The sequence below is a fragment of the Periplaneta americana genome, chromosome 12 (genome assembly GCF_040183065.1).
Source record: "Periplaneta americana isolate PAMFEO1 chromosome 12, P.americana_PAMFEO1_priV1, whole genome shotgun sequence".
NCBI lineage: Eukaryota > Metazoa > Arthropoda > Insecta > Blattodea > Blattidae > Periplaneta > Periplaneta americana.
The window spans coordinates 39,449,682-39,470,395 of NC_091128.1; the positions used below are offsets into that span (position 1 = coordinate 39,449,682).

General features: G+C 34.7%; 1 protein-coding gene across 3 annotated transcripts in view; it reads left to right on the forward strand.

Annotated features, from left to right (window-relative positions):
- LOC138710323 (zinc finger protein 771-like) overlaps positions 1 to 20,714 on the forward strand; it is a 76,281-nt gene that overhangs the window by 9,659 nt on the left and 45,908 nt on the right. For all 3 annotated transcript variants that reach the window (XM_069841132.1, XM_069841133.1, XM_069841134.1), the window contains exon 2: positions 10,373 to 10,461. The gene's annotated coding sequence lies outside the window, so the exon portion shown is untranslated. The remainder of the gene's footprint in view (positions 1 to 10,372; positions 10,462 to 20,714) is intronic.

The window sequence follows — 20,714 nt, forward strand, 5'->3', positions numbered from 1 at the left end:
GTTCCAGGAATGTGTGAAGTAGAGAGACGAAATAAGACCTGTGCGCAAGTGGTATTTGGGAGGGCTAGGACCAGTAACCGCTCTGGGGGGAGGTATTGGTTGAACAAAACTACCAATCGCTTGCAGAGAGGGAATCCTTTCTATCTGAATTCTCTACTACAAGCATCTTATCCCTTAGCGGCCTCGAGCTGATGCTGCCCGCAATACACTCCAGCACAGATAGACTCCGCCCCCACATGCGCCAAGTCACTCTACAGATACCTGGGACAGACCATAGTATGGATAAGATTCAAGGATTTGAGAATAAGCTGAACTTGTGTATACAGATTATTGAAAATTGGTCGTTTGAGATGTTCCCAACTGTATAAATAACATTTAGTAATCTTGCAGTTGAAATTCAAGTGTTATTTTGGAAAAAGTGTTTAAGATTTCGACTGGGTTCGTGATCCATTAATTGTGGATTCGAATAATATATTCATACAAGAGGAACTGGCAGATTTAAAAGCACAGAACATTGAAATTAAAACTTCTTGAAGTGCCTTAGGAAACATTTTGATTGTCAGTAAGGAGTGAATACCCGGCTATCTCCAAAATGGCAGTTAATATGTTATTGCCATTTTCAACTACATATATGTGTGAACTGGGCTTCTCAACATTAACTGAAATTAAAACATCAAAGAGGCAGAGACTCAAATCCATCAATGAAGAAATTAGGCTTGCACTGTTAACGATTCCACCACGAATCAGCCACCTGTGTGCAGCTAAGGAGGCCTAAGTATCACATTGAAGGTATGAGTAAAGTTATTTAATTTAATATTAGTAATAGAAATGTCCATTTTCTACATTGAATTAAAGTTCATAAATTGTTAATAAATGCAAGAGTCGATTTCTGTTTTATAATAATGAAAATGACAAAGACAATAATAATAATAATAATAATAATAATAATAATAATAATAATAATAATAACAACAAATTTGATAACAGTACGTAATTATGTTAAAAGGTCACATCATACATTTTTTTGAGGGGATTAACCTTTTGGTGTGCCGCATTGAGTCCAGGCCCATCAAGGGTGTGCTGTGAGTAGAAAAAGTTTGCAGAACACTGGTCTAGATCTCGTTTTAAAAATTGACTCAATAACTTTGGAAACCAAATTGGCTGCATTTAAAGATTTGGATGAAGGAATGGAACACAGCAGTTTTACAAAAATATGGACTTTCACAATCTACATTAGCTACTTTTCTTAAAAAAAAAAAAAAAAAAAAAAAAAAAAAAAAAAAAAAAAAAAAAAAAATTGAGGAAAGTTTTACAAGCGGCAAATTTGATACAGACTGAAAACTATTGAAGACGGCAGTTTCAGATGATGTGGACAGTGCTACAACAAAATGGCTTAATGAAATGAGAGCTCAAAATGTTCCTACAGGCGGTGCTATGATCTGACAAAAAGTCCTTCATTTTGTCAGTCTACTCAGCGATTCAAACTTCAAAGCTAGCAATGGCTGGCTGTAGCGCTTCAAGGACAGGCATGGCGTTGTCTACAAATTGGCGGCTGGGGAAGAGAAGTCTGCTCCTATTGGTGAGGCTGATTCGTGGTGAGAAAGCCAAATGAAAATCGTCCTCAAAAAATAAAGGCCTAAAGATATCTTTAATTCCAATGAAACAGGATTATTTCTCGAAATGATGTCAGAAAAAAACAATTATAGGGGTGAAAAATGCGAGGGAGGAAAGCAATCAAAGATGCATCTTACAGAGCGAAAAGCAAAGAAAAATTTCAGATTTCTTTTAAAAATAGATTTAAGCAGTGATACTGTACTGTATTAAATCTACTTCTGCAGTATCTAAGTACATAAATGCTTACCTTTAGTAATAAGCCTGTAATGCAAAAATTTGTATGCCTGAGAAATCGACGCTAACTTGCTTTCTCCAAACACAAAAGCTCACTGAAGCAGTTACAATAGTCGCACAAAGCGTAGCTGTATGTTTCTGGAAACCTGACAACATATGCAATCCCTTGGCGGAAATTTGAATCTCGTAATACCATTGGTTAGTTCACGAATGAGCCAGAAAAAAAAAATCACGAAATAACCACTGCCAGGAAATTACAAAGGTTTACCCCACATCTTAGTTTCAATTAAAATTTTAATCCAGTTAATATTTAGGTTATTAATTCCTTAGAACTGGGTTTCAGTAGTAGTAAGTTACAAACACAGGATAAACTACAACAACATAAATGCTCGAGTTGTGCTAATTTTTTGGTCAATATCATTCTGACACCTAAAAATCCGTTCCCTATTAAATATTAAGTAATGCTAGTATTATACGGACATATATTCAGTAAATCTATACTAATAATAAATCTGTAGCCGAAATTTTCTGGTAATTTTCGATTTTCCAAAAATAATTGGTCCTAACATATATAATTAACCACCCTGAAACCGAAAATCGCTTTTTTTGAAATTTTTGTTTGTATGTATGTATGTCTGTCTGTCTGTCTGTCTGTCTGTCTGGATGTTTGTTACCTTTTCACACAATAATGGCTGAACCGATTTTTATGAAAATTGGAATATAAATTAAGTTTGTTGTAACTTAGATTTTAGGCTACATGGCATTCAAAATACTTTATTTAAAAAGGGGGGTTATAAGGGGGCCTGAATTAAATAAATCGAAATATCTCTTTTATTATTGATTTTTGTGAAATATGTTACATAACAAAAGGTTCTTTAAAAATGATTTCTGATAAGTTTTATTCTTTGCAAAATTTTGATAGGACTGATATTTAATGAGATAAATTAGTTTTAAAATTAAAATACAATGCCATCTAAGGCGGTTTACTGAATTAAAAACAAACGACTTCCTCTATAAGGGGCCTTGGAGAACAACAATCGAAAGCTATGAAACATAGCCTACAGACAATGTTTCTGTCTTTGTATGAAGTAATATCGAAAGCTAAATTAACTGATTTGTATAATGAATTATTATTTCACCATTGGAAAGAGTAGTTTCTCTAGATGGATATAATGCTATAATGTTATTACAGTAACTTCTGAGTGAATTGAGGATAGATAATATTAAAATAGCTTCTTATGCACAAAAAACTTGATAAGCTATTGTGTATATTCGAAATTTTTGTGCTGATTTTCGCTTTCCCAAAAATAATTGCTGTTAACATGTATAATTATCCATCTTGAGACCTAAAATCGCTTTTTTGAAATTTTTGTCTGTCTGTCTATCTGGATGTTTGTTACCTTTTCACGGCATAATGGCTGAACGGATTTCGATGAAAATTGAAATATAAATTAAGTTCGTTGTAACTTAGATTTTAGGCTATGTGGCTTTCAAAATAATTTATTTAAAGGGGCCTGAATTAAATAAATCGAAATATCTCGCTTATTTTGTGAAAAATGTTACATAACAAAAGTTTCTTTAAAAATGATTTCCGATAAGTTTTATTCTATGCAAAATTTTGATAGGACTGATATTTAAGGATATACAAGACTTTTAAAATAAAAATACAATACATTTTCACCGCCGCCTCAGATTATAGCATTGTTGTTCCTGCAATAACTCCTATGTTCAAAATATAAAATTTTTGAGTAGGAAGAAAAAACACAATTATTCATTCCATGGCAATGATACATAGGAGATCGTGAATTCTTGCATTTTCGAAAGAAAGAAATATAATTACATATCACTATATATGCTGTATCACTATTTAAGTTATTTAAAGGGTTCAGAACCATAGTGGGCCAAGCACCATTTACTGAAGACGTAGAAAACAAGGGTTAAAATTAAGTTATTACCATAATTCAGTGAAAACATATAACAAGTAATATAAAGTATACACAATAAATCTAAATGATGTCAATCTTCATTAAACTATGGTTGCATGTAATAACAATTAAGAAACATTTTGACTATAATTATATGTATATTTACCGCCTTTGCTTATCATACAAAATGAATGAGTTAATTAGTCATATTTTCCTCATTAACGTTTTCGGTACGTAACATGTACCATCTTCAGATGTTTGTATATTATTTTAATTGTAAACCAAGCCTGTGGGTGCATGTATCTGGACTGAAATGGTCAGTGTTTTTGTGTATGCTGTGCGGTGTCGGTGAAGTGTTGTCATGTTTACACAAATGATCACCTTAACTCTTATATGCTATTTAGTACCACACTTTTTCAAACTTGAATTGCAATGTTTCTGTCGTTGTTTAAAACACTATGTAAGACACTGTTTAAAAACTGTTTAAAACGATTTAAAATATTTAAAAGCACTTAGTTTTTACATCACTTTGACTATGTGAAGTATGTGATCACTGCTGGTTGGAAGTTAGATGAGGCACTTGTGGTGATCTTGTTTAGCGTTGAGTTGGACGCAAGGTCGTGACATGACTATGTTTCTAAAAGTGATGTTGAGACACTTCTATTAGATTGATGGCTTATGTAATATTATAACATGATGAAGATTGTCAGGTCCGTGGCTTTAGTATCGCCTGGCGTGTAGTTATGGATGTATTGGTCTGCTCGTGCTTGATGCTAGGCTGATACTAGCTAGTATCAGCCTAGCATCAAGCACGAGCAGACCAATACATCCATAACTACACGCCAGGCGATACTAAAGCCACGGACCTGACAATCTTCATCATGTTATAATATTACATAAGCCATCAATCTAATAGAAGTGTCTCAACATCACTTTTAGAAACATAGTCATGTCACGACCTTGCGTCCAACTCAACGCTAAACAAGATCACCACAAGTGCCTCATCTAACTTCCAACCAGCAGTGATCACATACTTCACATAGTCAAAGTGATGTAAAAACTAAGTGCTTTTAAATATTTTAAATCGTTTTAAACAGTTTTTAAACAGTGTCTTACATAGTGTTTTAAACAACGACAGAAACATTGCAATTCAAGTTTGAAAAAGTGTGGTACTAAATAGCATATAAGAGTTAAGGTGATCATTTGTGTAAACATGACAACACTTCACCGACACCGCACAGCATACACAAAAACACTGACCATTTCAGTCCAGATACATGCACCCACAGGCTTGGTTTACAATTAAAATAATATACAAACATCTGAAGATGGTACATGTTACGTACCGAAAACGTTAATGAGGAAAATATGACTAATTAACTCATTCATTTTGTATGATAAGCAAAGGCGGTAAATATACATATAATTATAGTCAAATTGTGACAGCTTATCGGTATATCTTCAACATGAAATTAAGAAACATGTTAAAGGAATTGCCATTGCACCAAATGAGTGATCTCTGGACCAAAAGGATAGCATTTTAATTATTTAAATACAATTTAAATTAAGTAACATATTAAACGATTTATCCTTCTATCAAACACGAATGTTCCCTGGATCAATAATGTCCTATTTCAGTTATGTAATTACTTTATATTTATTTCTAACGGGTGCAGTGGAGCGCACGGGTACGGCTAGTTAGTAAATATAACAATAACTTAGCTGAAAACAAAAGAATGTGGCTTAGGTCCCACTGCAATTCAATAAAAATATTGATCCCAGTGTTCATTTCTTTCTAATATTGACTGTTTATCAGGAATAAAGATCGATTCTCAGCTTCTTCTCAAACCGCATGTCTACTTCGTTTTAGAAATTGCATAAGGATTCAGACCTGGAACGCTGTTTAAAAGCTGAGGTTTGGAACCACGATTTTATCCTTGTTTTAGAAATCGACCCATTGATTTCTGTTTAGCAGAAGCCATCACCATGCCTACTTACTCCCACCTCGTCACCTGTACACTGAAAAATAACTAGGAAGACTGGTTACATGTTCATCCCTTCATAGAAATTCCCACTCTCTGGTCAAGAACCTTTTACTTACTATCGTCTGCAAGACTAAGCTGCAGATTTAGGAAAAACCTTGAAGTTAAAAGTACATATCGTTGTAACAGAGTGTTTCTAAAATTGCTTCATTGCTATAGTGAGGGATATTTAATGTTATTTATATAGGAAATTTGCCGGAACCATAGAAAAATATTGTTTAATGCGGGTTTATTGTTATATTGATATTCGTTGTATGGAGGTTGACTGTATATTGAATGGATTTTATCTCAGGGTCAAAATTGGTGGTATTTGACCTAATGCTGTGTAACGTGCAATTGCTTTTGAGTATATTCTTTGCTCTTTAGTTTATATACTGTGTGTGTGTGTGTGTGTGTGTGTGTGTATATATATATATATATATATATATATATATATATATATATATATATATATATAGAACCATAGTAGGCCTGGAGGCTTAAGTGCACAATACCGGAGCAGGTGTATGGTAATTGTGTAGAAGACGTCAGCTGTTTACATATGCCACTTTTGAACTACTCTTACATCTTGTAGGCATTACTGTTAACTCTGATACTTTTACCTATGTTTGTTATGGATTATGTTGGTTTTTGACGGTTCAGGAATAATATAGAAGGGTTATGGCGAAGGTGTCTTGGGAGCAGCGGGGGCAAGAAACCCCGGCGGGTAGAGGAAGCATTGACACAAATATATATATAGATAATATGTAATTTTAGTGCTAGATAATATGTCATTTTAGTGCTCACCTAATATCTAATTTGCATATTCATTTGTACTTTTGAATTGTCAATGTGATGTTTTGAAGTAATAGAACACTATTAACATTAACCTATACGGATATCGTTTGTAAAATTGAAGTAGGTACACTGCACTAACGGTTCACATCACTATTTACTGTTGATTTCACTAAATGCTGGTTAACTGTGTCGTCTTAAGGGAACGTCTGCTTAAACTCTGTATTCAATACTCTGACTTAACATCATTGTTGATGCTATCTAGTGTGGAGTTTCTACTAATGAAGGTGGATTTATGTTGGAGATTAGAGCTTGTTCTTTTAACTTGACTTTGTAGCATAGTGGTTAAGCTACTAGTGTGCCGAGTTGGAGGTTCGTGGATCGAATCCTGCTTAGGAGAGGTAAGTAATTTAAAAATACAATATGCATTGTAGTCGGTTTAATGTAGATTAAATGTAAGTAATGTGTGAAATAAGTGACATTGTGAGTGATATAAGACATAAAATAGATGATAAGATATGACAGATAGAAGAGGAGGAGGAGAAGAGAACAGGAGTGTAATTTCGTTTCTATTTCCGAGTAAATTCGCCACTCTGGTATTGTGCACTAGTATTGATTGTTTGTAGTGTAATCTGTTTTAGCATTTCAGTTGGCATTTCTGGTTTCTTTACTTTTTTCTCTTAGGTGTAATTCTGCATTGTATTGCATACAATCTAACAAGTTTATTGATTTGATTGTTTTTTTCGAGTATTAAGTTGCACTGGAAATATTCTAGATGCTGTGCTACTTTTTGCTTGGCAAGAGGTTGTGTGTTTTCATCCATTGGGATATGTAATATAGAACACAAAACTTTTTTTTCTTGTAGGTTTTACAGCTCCACCTGTATCTTACTTTCTTTGTGCTATTCTCAGTGATCATTTGATTTGTGTTCTAGTAGCTTGCTAATCCTGTATCCTCTTTGCATCTAGCTACATATGAATTTTGTCTTTACCTTACATTATTTCTTCTGGGTCATTCCATGTCAAATCAAACAAATCTACATACATTTTCTGCCACACCATCTCCAATTTGGAAAATATTTTTGCTTGATGTAAATATCACTAAAGTAACAGCAATGGCAAAATATTAATCCAATAATTTCAATAGATTCTCAGATGTGATGCGAGGAAGTATATTTAATTTTGTAAGTTTTAAACAATTTATTTCATTATAATTTGCCATAATTCCATTATTTTGTTAGACAGGATCAAGAAATTTGACACAGGAGTTGTATTTATTTCTTTAAAGACAAATACATAGATTTTTCAGTATTCTAAAATATTTATGCAGATAAGCCTTTTGGCCATTTACTCTAAAAATAAAAAATCAGTATGTGGCACTGCTTCTATAATGATGGAAATGTGACTTATTACTAGGGACTGGATTTGTAGGTTTTTTACCCATTTTTTTTTTTTTTTTTCATGCTTCTGAGCTCCAAATTGCTTCAGTACTTTTCCGAATCATGATCTTAGGAGTTGTATATGTGAATTCTGTTGAACCTAAAAGAAATTTAATTGGACCTTAGTACCTAAAAAGCCTAAATCGTTGTTGGTAAGTGTTATCCCGTATTTACTGCATTATATATCATATTATTTTTTTTTTATTTTGAGAAAAATATCAATACATTTCGAGAGAGAGAGAGAGAGGGGGGGAGAGAGAGAGAACATGTATGGCTCCCTTGCTTTCCTCAAGGCACATTTCAGTGACCTAAAATATATTGAGTACTTCGTAACTTCGTTGGTACAACTGAAAGATGTAATTGGTATCTTTGACTCGCTTCTACAAAAACAAGTAACAGGACCCGTGGGTGAATTTATTTCTCCAAACAGAGTCATATGCTAACTGAAAGTCAATAAATATTGCCAAGGTATCTTCTTTCTTGTTAAAACTGTCTTTTATTTCTTGGCCGAGGCGTATGACTTCTTCTTTGGTAGAGTGTAGTTGTCAAAAACCGGCTTGTCTTGGTGATAAAAGATTTTGGGATTCTAAATACCAAGTTAATCTGTTGGAGATCATGGACTCCATGGTTTTTGCTGTCATGCTTAATAGTGCTATTGGTCGGTAACTATTAACATCATAAGCAGGTTTCCCTTTTTTGTGAATTGGTACAATGATTGCTTTTTTCCAAGCTGCAGGAATTGAGGTGTTCCATGATAAATTGAAAATGGATAAAAGTACAGACTTGGCTTTTTCCCCCAGATGTTTCAAAAATTCGGAACGAATGTTGTCGGGGCCAGGAGATTTCTTGGTTTTTAAATTTTGTACAGCTAGAGTTAATTCTTTGGAAGTAAAATTTTGATTAAATATTTTAGGTTTTGTACTAGTAATATTGTTTTTATTATTTTTATGTAATTCTCTTTTGATAAATTTGTCAGTTTTTTTGATATTGGGATGTAATCTGTGAGAGTTTGAGTAGTGTTTATTATATGTGTTTGCTATATCTCTACTATCTGTTAGTGTTTTTTTATTATGAATAATAGTTGGCTAGTATTTTCCTGTGTATTGGAAATATTCTTCAGAAATTTATATGTTTTAGCGCTATTGGTTCTGAAATTAATAAATAATGGAATATTTGTCCATATTTTCTGCGTTCGATTGTCTCATTAATGGCAACTCATATATAGGAATTACCGAGTTCAGCTCTAATCGTTTCCATTGTCTCAGTGCAGCAGAAGTTCAAATAATTTTTCCAGAGTGTTGATTCATCCGGAATATTGAAGTTGCAGTATTCGCATAGGAATTCTTGAAACTTTGGCACTCCAAGTTCATACCACTGTATGTCTGCAGCAAACATTGCCATGCACAAATCTTTATTAAATTCACTGGTAGAAGACGAAGAAGATTCCAGCACCTTGTGTAAGAAAAACTTGTTTTTTAAATGGATAACGGTTTTTTTATTTCTCACATGAAGTTCAGGTTTTAAATGCTGTTCTAATTGTGACTTCATGGAGTACCCAATGTGTTTGCCACACACTTTGCACATCACGATTTTACCATCACTAGTAAAGGCATCATCAATTGAAATCCAATCTTTTAACTTGGATGCAATTGGCACTATAGCAGTAGACTAGCTAGCTGTATCACCTGATGTCAAAATTAGCTTCTCAAGAAACCTGAAAGAATACTGTTTTCTTTCAGAGCAGCTGATTGGGTGTGTTGTGCCACACTCCATCCTTCATCACATTAATAGTATAATGAGTCAGTGACTCACTCTTCACGTTAGTAGGTTTGCCCATTTTTGACAGAATACATTATTATTTTCAGTTATCAAATTATTTTATGTATTAGAGATGAAGGGACAAGCTTTATAAACAATTTTCAAACGTATAACTTATGAGCTAAGTCGAGGGAAAATTAGCTATAAGAAAAGCTAAAATGTCAGTGAATCACACCAAGGGATCATTATTCCGGAGTTCTAAGTACATATTTTTACATATTTTGGTGCATAATAAATATTTCGACATGTATTACATATTTTGAAAGAATGCACTTTTTTTCACCAATATGTTATTACATAAAATCCTAGCTCTAGTTATCATCAAGAATTTCAACATTGAAGTTCAAGAAAGTTTGTGTATTGTTCAGTATAATGCTTGAGATTTTCAGTTACAGAAGTAGGCCCATATCCTTCTTACAAATCATTTCGAAATTATAAAAGTGATGTATTCACATTATTCATAAATGTACAGCATATAAGTTTTTGAGAAGATACATTTATCTTTTTAATTTTGTTTGACATTTCAGTTGTTTCAAATAAACTGGAGATGAGAAGAATTCAACTATGACCAGTTACAAATATCTCCCACATTGGAGGGACATGGATCTGCACTGAGGTAGGGACACTTTCCTTGTCATTGATCTCAAGACTATAGGGGGATTTCAGCTTGTGAAAGAGTTTGTCGTGTTTTTTTTACATAGTTTTAATTTCTATATTGTAGTCACTTCTAATATTGTTATTTCGATATTTATTACATTCGAAACTAAAAGGCATTAATGGTTTGAAAGGAACTGGTCACCCTACTCCATTATCTCCTGGCCTAGTTGCCTCATAAGTGGTGCCATGTTGGTGTCACTTGTGAGGTTCAGACAGTTGACTAAACAACAAACAAAATGATATTCTAAGTATATTACTAATTTGCCAAAAAAACCAGCAGTGTTGTGAAATCAGATTGTTGGAACCATATTTTATTATGGACATTTATCGACATATAATGAAGAGTACTGACAACTAGCGATGACTAAATCTTTAAAAAAGAGTGATCCAAATGATTCTACCATTCTATTGCTTTTACAATTTTCTGGCAAGAGAATATTTTTGAGGTTCTCTTATGACTTCGTCTACAGAAAAGCCTAAAATTTCACAGAAAAAAATCATAATTTTTATTTCTTTCTGTTTCTGTAATGGTTAGGTTATGTTAATTTCATGAAGTAATGTAGGCTTTTGTTTCTTATTTTTTATATTTCTGGGACAACTAGGCATACATTGATTTTATTAAAAAGTTATTGATTATCTTTAAGGTCCAAATTTGTCTGAAAAAGTTTTCGATTGCAGGTATAATATGTAAATAACAATTTTTCTGGTACAAACATTTTTTGGACATACTGTATTCCATTTATGACATTATTTAATGTAAGAAACGATATCATTAAACAAAAAATTGAAGCTGATTTTGATCTTGTGATTTTTCAAGTAAAGTTCCATTCATTTTTTGGCAGAAATGATATTTGATGTGCATAATTCTAATCCAGAATGAATTGAGTCGTAGATATAGTGGGGCTCATGTAAGGTTAGTACCGTTGCTTACGAGATTATACAAGCCGGTACATAGCATGATCAAGAGTGGGTCTCTAGGCATCATGACAATTTCTGCCGCTAGGTTCGCCTCGCAGTTCTATTAAATGCTGAATAGTTCCATTACTAAGCATTGTGTATCGTGAAAATTCTTTGATTAATTTTGCATTACTGATCGAGTACGAAGATTATAAACATGTGAAGCACATTACAGTCTTATTTGAGATTTATTTGTGACTTGTTAAATAACAGTATGCAGATTTTCAGTGTGATTTAATGGAATTTACAATTTTGTTTCCCGAAAGTCTGAATTTGTTCAATTAAAAATTTTGCTTCCAAACTACATTCTTCATCTGGTTCATTTATTTTGGCAAATTGATTGTTTTCAGTTTCGTATTTTCCCTTCAGATTTTATTCTCTCTAATTGCTGAAAGTGAATTACCGATGTCTTCTACTTTCACACATTATTTTTATTATTATTATTATCATCATCATCATCATCATCATCATCATTAAACTAGTATAGTTCTTAATTTGTCTTGCCTTAAGACAGTCAGTAGTGTTAGTCAATACTTTCGAGGAAAAGAGTATGATTAAAGATCATTTGTAATGGCGAAATATTCCACGACAATGGTTAATTATTACTGCTGAATATTGACACATATACGATTTGCATTATCTAGGAGACAATGTACGCAGCAATGCGATTTTAATGTTGCACGTGCTGAGTTTAGTGTAACGTACTCCCCTCATCCTCCAGGCCAAATCAAATATTATTACATTACTAGTAATAAATAAATAATAATTACTACAATTATTTGTTGTGATAAGGTACAACTATCACTGTATGGTGTACCGAACATTTTTCTTTAAGTTTTCATTAAATTGTCATGTCATGAGTGACGATAGAAAACACCTCAGAGAAGCGAGATGCAGACATTACTAAAAGAGAAATGGGGATCAAGGAGAGCAGATATGCATGTGTCTATGGGCGGCAAAATTCTTAAAAAAAAAAAAAAAAAAAAAAAATATTTCGCTTAGAGCACAAACACTCTCCCAACTGAGCTACCTCAGAAACTACGATGGTGTCGTGTATAGTTCCTGGGGTAGCTCAGTTGGGAGAGCATTTGTGCGCTAAGCGAAGGGTCCCGGGATCGATACCCGGCCCCGGAACAATTTTTCCTTGAAATTATTCAAACCTGCTTTACAGGGAGCTACTACCTGAAAGTCAGATTTGTATAAAAAATTATTTGTTTATGATTTGGGAAATCGTCAAATGCAGAAACCATTTCTAATCATATATATTGCTGACTAACTTCCTAATTTAATTTAATTCTAACTCATAATTTAAAACTATTTACACAAACAAAAATATCACATCATTTGCTATTACTATCCACTACAGATTATTCAGCAGGACTATTAGATATTTATTTCACCACTGCAAGGTGTGCAAGAAAAATCGCACAATTGTACTAATCATGTATTGTGACTGCAGGTTGCATTAGTAAAAATCATAACACTTCAACGACAATATATTAAAAAAAAAGAAAGGGAAAGGTTAGGCCCACTTACAAATGATTAAATTATAAATTCAGGGAAATGGAAGATAATACAGTACCTTAATTCAGTGGAACTTAATAATAATAATAATAATAATAATAATAATAATAATAATAAATAAAAACACACAAACAGAAGAACACAAGAAATACATCACACTAACATACGAAAACAAAAACCTACACAAGATCGCATCCTCATTCAGAAAACAGAAATACAACATAGCATACAGAACAGAAAACACACTACAAAGACATCTCAACACACAAACAACACAAACAAATAAATACAACCACATAGGCGTATACAAACCCACATGCAATAGTTGCGACAGTTTCTACATTGGACAGACAGGCAGATCATTCAAAACTCGATACAAAGAACACATTAAAGCAATAACCAGAGGACATAATACATCTACATATACCGAACACATAACTAATGCTACACATACAATAACATAAATACAGACATGGAAATCCTACACATACAACCCAAAAAGCAAAAACTCAACACACTAGAACAATATGAAATATACAGACACACTAAAACACACCCTAATTAAATTCTCAACACACTGATCAATTTCAGAACACACACTATTTGACACAACTCTTCATCACATGAACGCACCCACACAACAGGCAGTGAAGTTGATATAGCGCCGAGGTCTTGTAGGCTCTGAGGATGGTGTGAAGAAGCACCGAAACAGCTGTAAGCTGCACATGCTTACATAATTAACACGAATAAGATCGCCATTTAATCAGTTATTAATAAATATTGATTTATTGATTGATTGTTTGATTTATTAATCTAATATTGAAATATATTTTGTCTAGCAACATGAAATTCATTGATTTGACTATACAATTTATCATTCATAAGACTTAACCTAAAAATTTATTTTGTTTGACCACATGAAATGATTAATATGAAATCCGGAAACCTAATATCGCTTTGAAATATATGCTGTTTATTTAATAATTATTACTTTATTATTTTATTAATATTAATATAATTATGTTCAAATTTCAAATAAGTGCTGGTAACTTTCGTCTCATGGGCGATGGCAGGTTCTTCAAAAACAGATGATGCTGTCAACATAACAGCTAGAAAATAATTGCCATTTCTAATACTTGTCAGTACCAAAATTCGAAACAAAGGTGGCAAACGAAAATTCAACCTGACAACTAGAAAGTCACTATAATCCATTAGCATATGTAATAATAGGGGGGAAGTGGTTAGGTTTCATCCTCATCATAGGCCTGGACTATATTCAGTGGCATAGCAGTGGGGCTGATTAGGGTTAAATTCCCCCAGAGGTGGAATAAAGGAGTGGAGGAAAATGATAATGAGTTCAGTCATCTTCATCACTCGCAAACGGTTTATCAAGAAATTACTATTGCATATATATATATGTGGTATTCTTTTTGTCTCATATTTAGTTGTCCCATGATGTAACTTTGTGGTCTAAAGCTTCTCGACTTTGACTAGAGCACTGATTTGAGTGCTTATGGGGAAGGAATTTTCTCATGAAATCTCTACCAGTGTGGAGGACTGATTTACATCCAGCATTGTGATGAATTTGGGGAGCTATAATAGGTAGCGAAGTCCGGTTATGGAAACCAACTATAACAGCTGGAGAAGTTATCATGCTGACCACATAACTCCTGTTTTGATTGGATGATCGTTTACCTCTGCTGAAATACATAGTTATGAAGCCAGCAGTTGGCTGGTTACTGGTATTGCTTTACAGTTAATACAAATTTTTTCTCATATATCATATCGATATTATAGGCAGTGGTTTCAATTTGTATCAGATGTAAAGGTGTCAGTGTATTATGTCAATCTAATATACACAGAGCGACCCATATTTATATCCAACTTTTCATCCAGTTATTACACATGAGAGGATTAAATTAGAATGAAACAATAGTACAGTCATTAGAATTATTTAAAATTCAACGTAAGCACCAGCATTTGCTACACATTTTTCCAGACGTGGCTGAACATTCTGTACTGCCCTTACAAACATATCATTTGGCACCTGACAACACTCATGCTAATATATACAGGGTGAGTCACTTAAACCTTGCACCGCAAATATTTCTGAAATGGAAGGTGATTTGATGTGCGGTTTTCACAGAGTTGAATTATAGTCAAGGGCTCGTATTTGTAGCCCATACACAGATTTTAATAAGTGTGAGAAAGTGTACTTTTTTACACAACCTACATTCTTTTAAATGGAACAATGCCTATTGACATGAAAAAAAATAAAACTAGAGTAAATTAGAATGTCATTGGTTTTTGTTGCAGGATTCTAGCTCAAATAGTTTACAAGAAATTGTATTTTGAAAATTGTAAACACCTTCCTCAGTTGTCTGTAGTTAGCAGAAACTAAAGCCAAACAAATGTGAACACACTAATTCTCTGTGGATTCTGACACAGAAAGGGAAAATTAAAATCAAAGGTTTTGTTCAAAATGACCACCACCAGCTTGAATACACGCTTCCAGTCTGCCATGTAAAGATTGCTGCACATGTTCTAACATTTCAGCAGAAATTTCAGCACAGGCAGCAGTAATCCGTTCTTTCATATCATCTCGTGTAGTCGGTATTTCCTTGTAGACAGTGTTTTTCAGTTTTCCCCACAGAAAAAAATCTAAAGGGGTCAAATCAGGTGAACGGACCAGCCAAGGTACAGGTCCTCTTAGTCCAATCCAATGATTTGGAAACAATCGGTGAAGACAATCTGTACTACGTCGTGCACTATGGGCCGGACAACCATCATGTTGATATCACAAGTTCCTCTGCAGTGCAACGTCTTCTAACATCTGTGGAAGTTGGTCTGTTAGGAGGTTGAGATACGTTTCCAAATGCAGTGTTCCTTCTATGAAGAAAGGGCCTATGAGCTGATGGTTCACCATACGTTTACACTTCATGGATGCTGACGTTCCACTTGACGAAGCGAATGGGGATTGTCTACAGACCAATAGTGCGTGTTTCTGAGGTTAACGTGACCATGATTAGTAAATGTTGCTTCGTCACTAAACAAGATACATGACAAATCTGGAGTATAATGTCTTAATGCCCATGTACACGATTCTCAAAATCGTTTCCATGCAACTCTTGATGAAGAGAGATGTGATAGGGATGGAACTTATGCCTATAGAGAATGCGAATTACACTTTGTTGACTCATGCCACATGCCACTTCCGTACGATTGCACGGGAACTAGTATGCGGATCTACTGCAACAACAGCCAGTACATTAATTTGTCCCTCTTCTCCAGTCACTGGTTTCCTTCTGTTACGTTTTCTCGGTGTTACACTACCTATTCCACGTAATTGGGTGAAGAGATTCACAAATAATTGTCGAGATGGTTGACGTCTATTGGGATACCTTTCTGCGTACACTGTACAAGCACGAACAGCATTCTTCCTACATTCTCCATACACCGTAAGGATGTCTGTTTTATCTGGGTTGAAAATACCATCTTCTAGTCTACACCTGTGGAGTAACGGCTAGCGTGTCTGGCTGCAAAACCATGTGGCCTGCGTTCGGTTCCCTGTCGGGACAAGTTACCTGGTTGAGGTTTTTTCCGGGGTTTTCCCTCAACCCAATATGACCAAATGCTGGATAACTTTCGGTGCTGGACACCGGACTCATTTCACTGGCATTATCACCTTCATCTCATTCAGACGCTTAATAACCTAAGCTGTTGATTCAGCGTCGTAAAATAACCTACTAAAAAAAAAAAGAAGAATACCATCTTCTACACATGTCCTATTATTTTAACTATTCCAGGGTAACTGACAAAGTCGCAATGCAATCAGTGTACAGAAAATACAATGTCAACAAACATAACAATATCGTAGCCTAGCAACTAAGCAGTTGAATGGGACAGACAACTGTTGGTGTTTACATTTTCTTGCAAACTATTTGAGCTAGAATACTGCAAGAAAAACCATTGACATTCTAATTTACTCTAGTTTTATTTTTTCATGTCAATAGGCATTGTTCCATTTAAAAAATGTATGTTGTGTAAAAAAGTGCACTTTCTCATACTTATTAAAATCTGTGTATGGGCTACAAATACAAGCCCTTGTCTATAATTCAACTCTGTGAAAACCGCTAATCAAAATTACCTTCCATTTTAGAAATATTTGCGGTGCACGTTTTAAGTGACTCACCCAGTATATATACAGGGTGACCACCTGTAACAGTCATTTATTTCGGAAACTATTGCATTAAAATTTTCGAGACAAAAATATTTATAACTGTTGTGCCTGTTTGTTGTTGGGCACAAGTTTGTTGTGGCCGATGCTACCGGTCACGGTTATGTTATGATTAAATTCTGACACCAAATTATTATGTTGTGGTTCTGCCCTACCGAGCATTACTTTTGTCAAGGTATTTCTGACACCAGTTTGTTATTGTTTACGTCAGGATATTTCAGGATGGTAATGGTCGAGCTATTATCTTAACTAGGTACTGCGTATTCAAGAACAGGACCACAGTTTGGATCAGGCTCGAATAATATTAGCTTAATCAAATCAAATAAGTCACTTCACTGGTTATGCTATAATATTTTGTAAAACTTTCTTATATACATGAGTTATACATTTAGCTATTTAGCTGAGTTATGAATAGTTGCAAAATGTTTAACAGGTATAGTAAGTTATATATATTTCGTGTTACTTGACTTGACTTTACTTAACCAATAAAAGAGAATCTAGGATATACCTATTTGGTATACCAACTCAGTTAATGAGTTTAAATAAAAACAAAATGGTAAAATAAATCATTGGTTATATTTGAATGCAGTTGATTGAACAGTGGAATAATATGGAAACTTCAGTGCGTTAACTTGGTTATGTAAGGTGCAATTAGTCGAACAAACTTCGTAAAACAATGCAAAATCATTTAAAGAATTTACCTACAAAGGCGTTTGTTGACTCAGGTGCCATTCGGCTTGGATTCCCGAATACTGATAATAATATTGCCCATCAAAATATCTCGTGAGGTAGTACCATTCAAAAACCTCGGAAAAATGCATTATGTCTTAAATAAATGCGATCAAAATAGAACTTTGAAGTATACACAGTTCACTGAATTTCAAGCACTGATATTTTCTTATTATATTCTATGTGATATATTACTCTGACAGTAGTAGAATTTAGTATATCTCTCTCGACATTAGTAGCAATTGGTATATGATGAAATATTATAACTTACAGTACACAAGACGAAAGTAGTGTTGGCGATGGCGGACGCCATAGTCCCGGCTTCGATTGGTTGATTTAAATGCTTCTCACCGTCTTCTGACTTCCGGTCACAAAACTGACTGATCTGTTCGAAGTGAGCACTCGAAAGAGGAAGGGGGCCACCCATGGAGGCCTCTGGTATTTATGAGTTCGGTCGCGTCATGACGCTATCCGGGTCGCGAGAAAAAGCATGAGTACTACTGAGATGTATTTCGTATATGCCAGTCTTGCTCTCAATGCAAACGCTGGATTTGCGTTAATTTAACATACAGAAAAATCATGGGTTTTCCTGCTATCAGCTGATTTCAATATGGGTTTCAAAGCAAGAGAGGACTATGCAACAATCTAATCATGCACGCGTCCTAGCGCATGGGAGATAAAGGTGGGAAACACTGACTTTGCGTTCTGCTTGACAGTGCGAGTCCACATGTTCGCGTCTATTTGCAAATGCATACAGTTCGTCAAGGACTTGCATATACATGGTGCTGTCTGTAAAACTTGCTATGAAATTCATGACAGTTGCTATGTTTGACCACCGTAATTTATCCCTTAAATTAGCGGGGCATAACATAACTAAACCACATGTGAACTTTCACTTGAGCTTGATTTCATCAATCAGCTCTAACAGGAAGTAGGGTCAGTGGTGTATCACTTTAAAATTCCAAATGGGAGTATGGGTCAAATAAGATCCATTTGATAGAGCTCTTCAAAACAAACAACTTTCATAGGAAATGTTTTTATCAAATCCTACTTTTTCAATGAGAAAACGTACAAAAAGACAATGTCATCAACTCATCAATATTGAGAAATGTTACAAGACGAAAATGTAAACAAGACAATTAATCTTGACATGTTACTGAAAGACTGGACAATTCCATTAATTTTTATAAATGTTCAAACTGTCTGCCATTCTGAGCAGCACACACCCGTATTCTTCTTCTAACACTGTCATACCTGTACTCTTCTTCTAACACTATCAGTGACTCCTAACACTTCGGCGTGGTCAAGAGACTGGCAGGTCTGCCAGATTCACTGTTTTATGTCACCTCTTGTTGTGGGAAAATCTTAATAGACAATGTTTTTTAACCTCCTCAAAAATAGAAATCCAGAGGATTCAAGTCAGGAGATAGTGTTGGCCATGCCACAGAACCGCATCTCTCAATCCATTGCTCAGGGAAGAGGTGATTGGCTGTATCACATGTCACTAAAGAGAAATGAGCTGGGTAACCATCCTGCTGAAGCCACATTATTGCTCGTGTTGCCAGTAGTACGTCCTCCTAAAGCTGGTTGAGGATGTTCTTCAGGAAGTCAGCATACATGACACTATTCAGGGTACCTTCAAAGAAATGAGATCTGATGATTCGGTGTCCTAAGATGCCATACCAGACATTGACACTCCACCTATGCTGATTGTCCACTTCTCTCAGTCAGAGAGGATTGACTTGAGACCAGTAATGAGCATTATGGATATTGACATTGCCTTTGAATGTTGTTTCATCTAGAATACTGCGATGAAACCAACGGTTTTACCTGGCAACCAATTGCAGAAAACACAGGACTCTGTCCTTCAAGCTGCTAGTGTATAATGATGTGGTAAGGATGGTATTTAGAACCCTCCACACCGTTGTCTGATATCAGATTCCCTATCAATTCTCCTGGTCGAGTCGAGAGGATTGACAGCAATGACATCATACATATATTCCTTTTAACACGTGAAAGTCATATAATACGTTTTCCAAAATGACATCAACTGATCTCTCGTCTTGCACAGGTCTCTGTTACATCTATTTTGGTTATGATTAGGCTGCAGCTGTCCACTTGCTTGTACACGAGCAGCAAGACGCATGAAAACATTGCAAGACTGACAAGCACTTTCCGGGAACAGACGCTCGGCAGCCCAGAAGTTTCTACAAGATTCGCCCACTATCATCAACACATTAAAACCTTCTTGATTTGTGTAAACCATTACTGTTTGTAGTACGTAGGAGGCATTTGTAATCACTCTTAACTTTTAGGTACTTATTTTATTAGTCACAAAAGTAATTGCAAAACTTGAAAAATGTACGTACATAGATACAGAGAAAACAAAACACTTCCTTCTTAATGTAAGCCTACATTGTTGGGCAATTCCATCTGAGCTTATTACCTGTCTAAGTGCACTGTACTTGTAGACCTGGCCATATGTACTGTAGGCACTGTATTGCAGTGACTAAAGGAAGCACTGCTGGGTGAGCAAAGGGGAAGGAGTAATTTACTTGTATTCACCCCTCGATGGTGCTGCCGACCACCAGGTCTACACTCAGCCAGGTAATTGTGCGTGTGTACTGTGTCAACATTAAATGGACTTATCTTGTTTATATTTTCTTTTTGTAACATTTCTCAATAGTAATAGCATTGCCTTCTCGTACGTTTTCTCATTGAAAGAGAAGGAATTAATAAAAACGTTTCCTATGAAATTTGTTTGT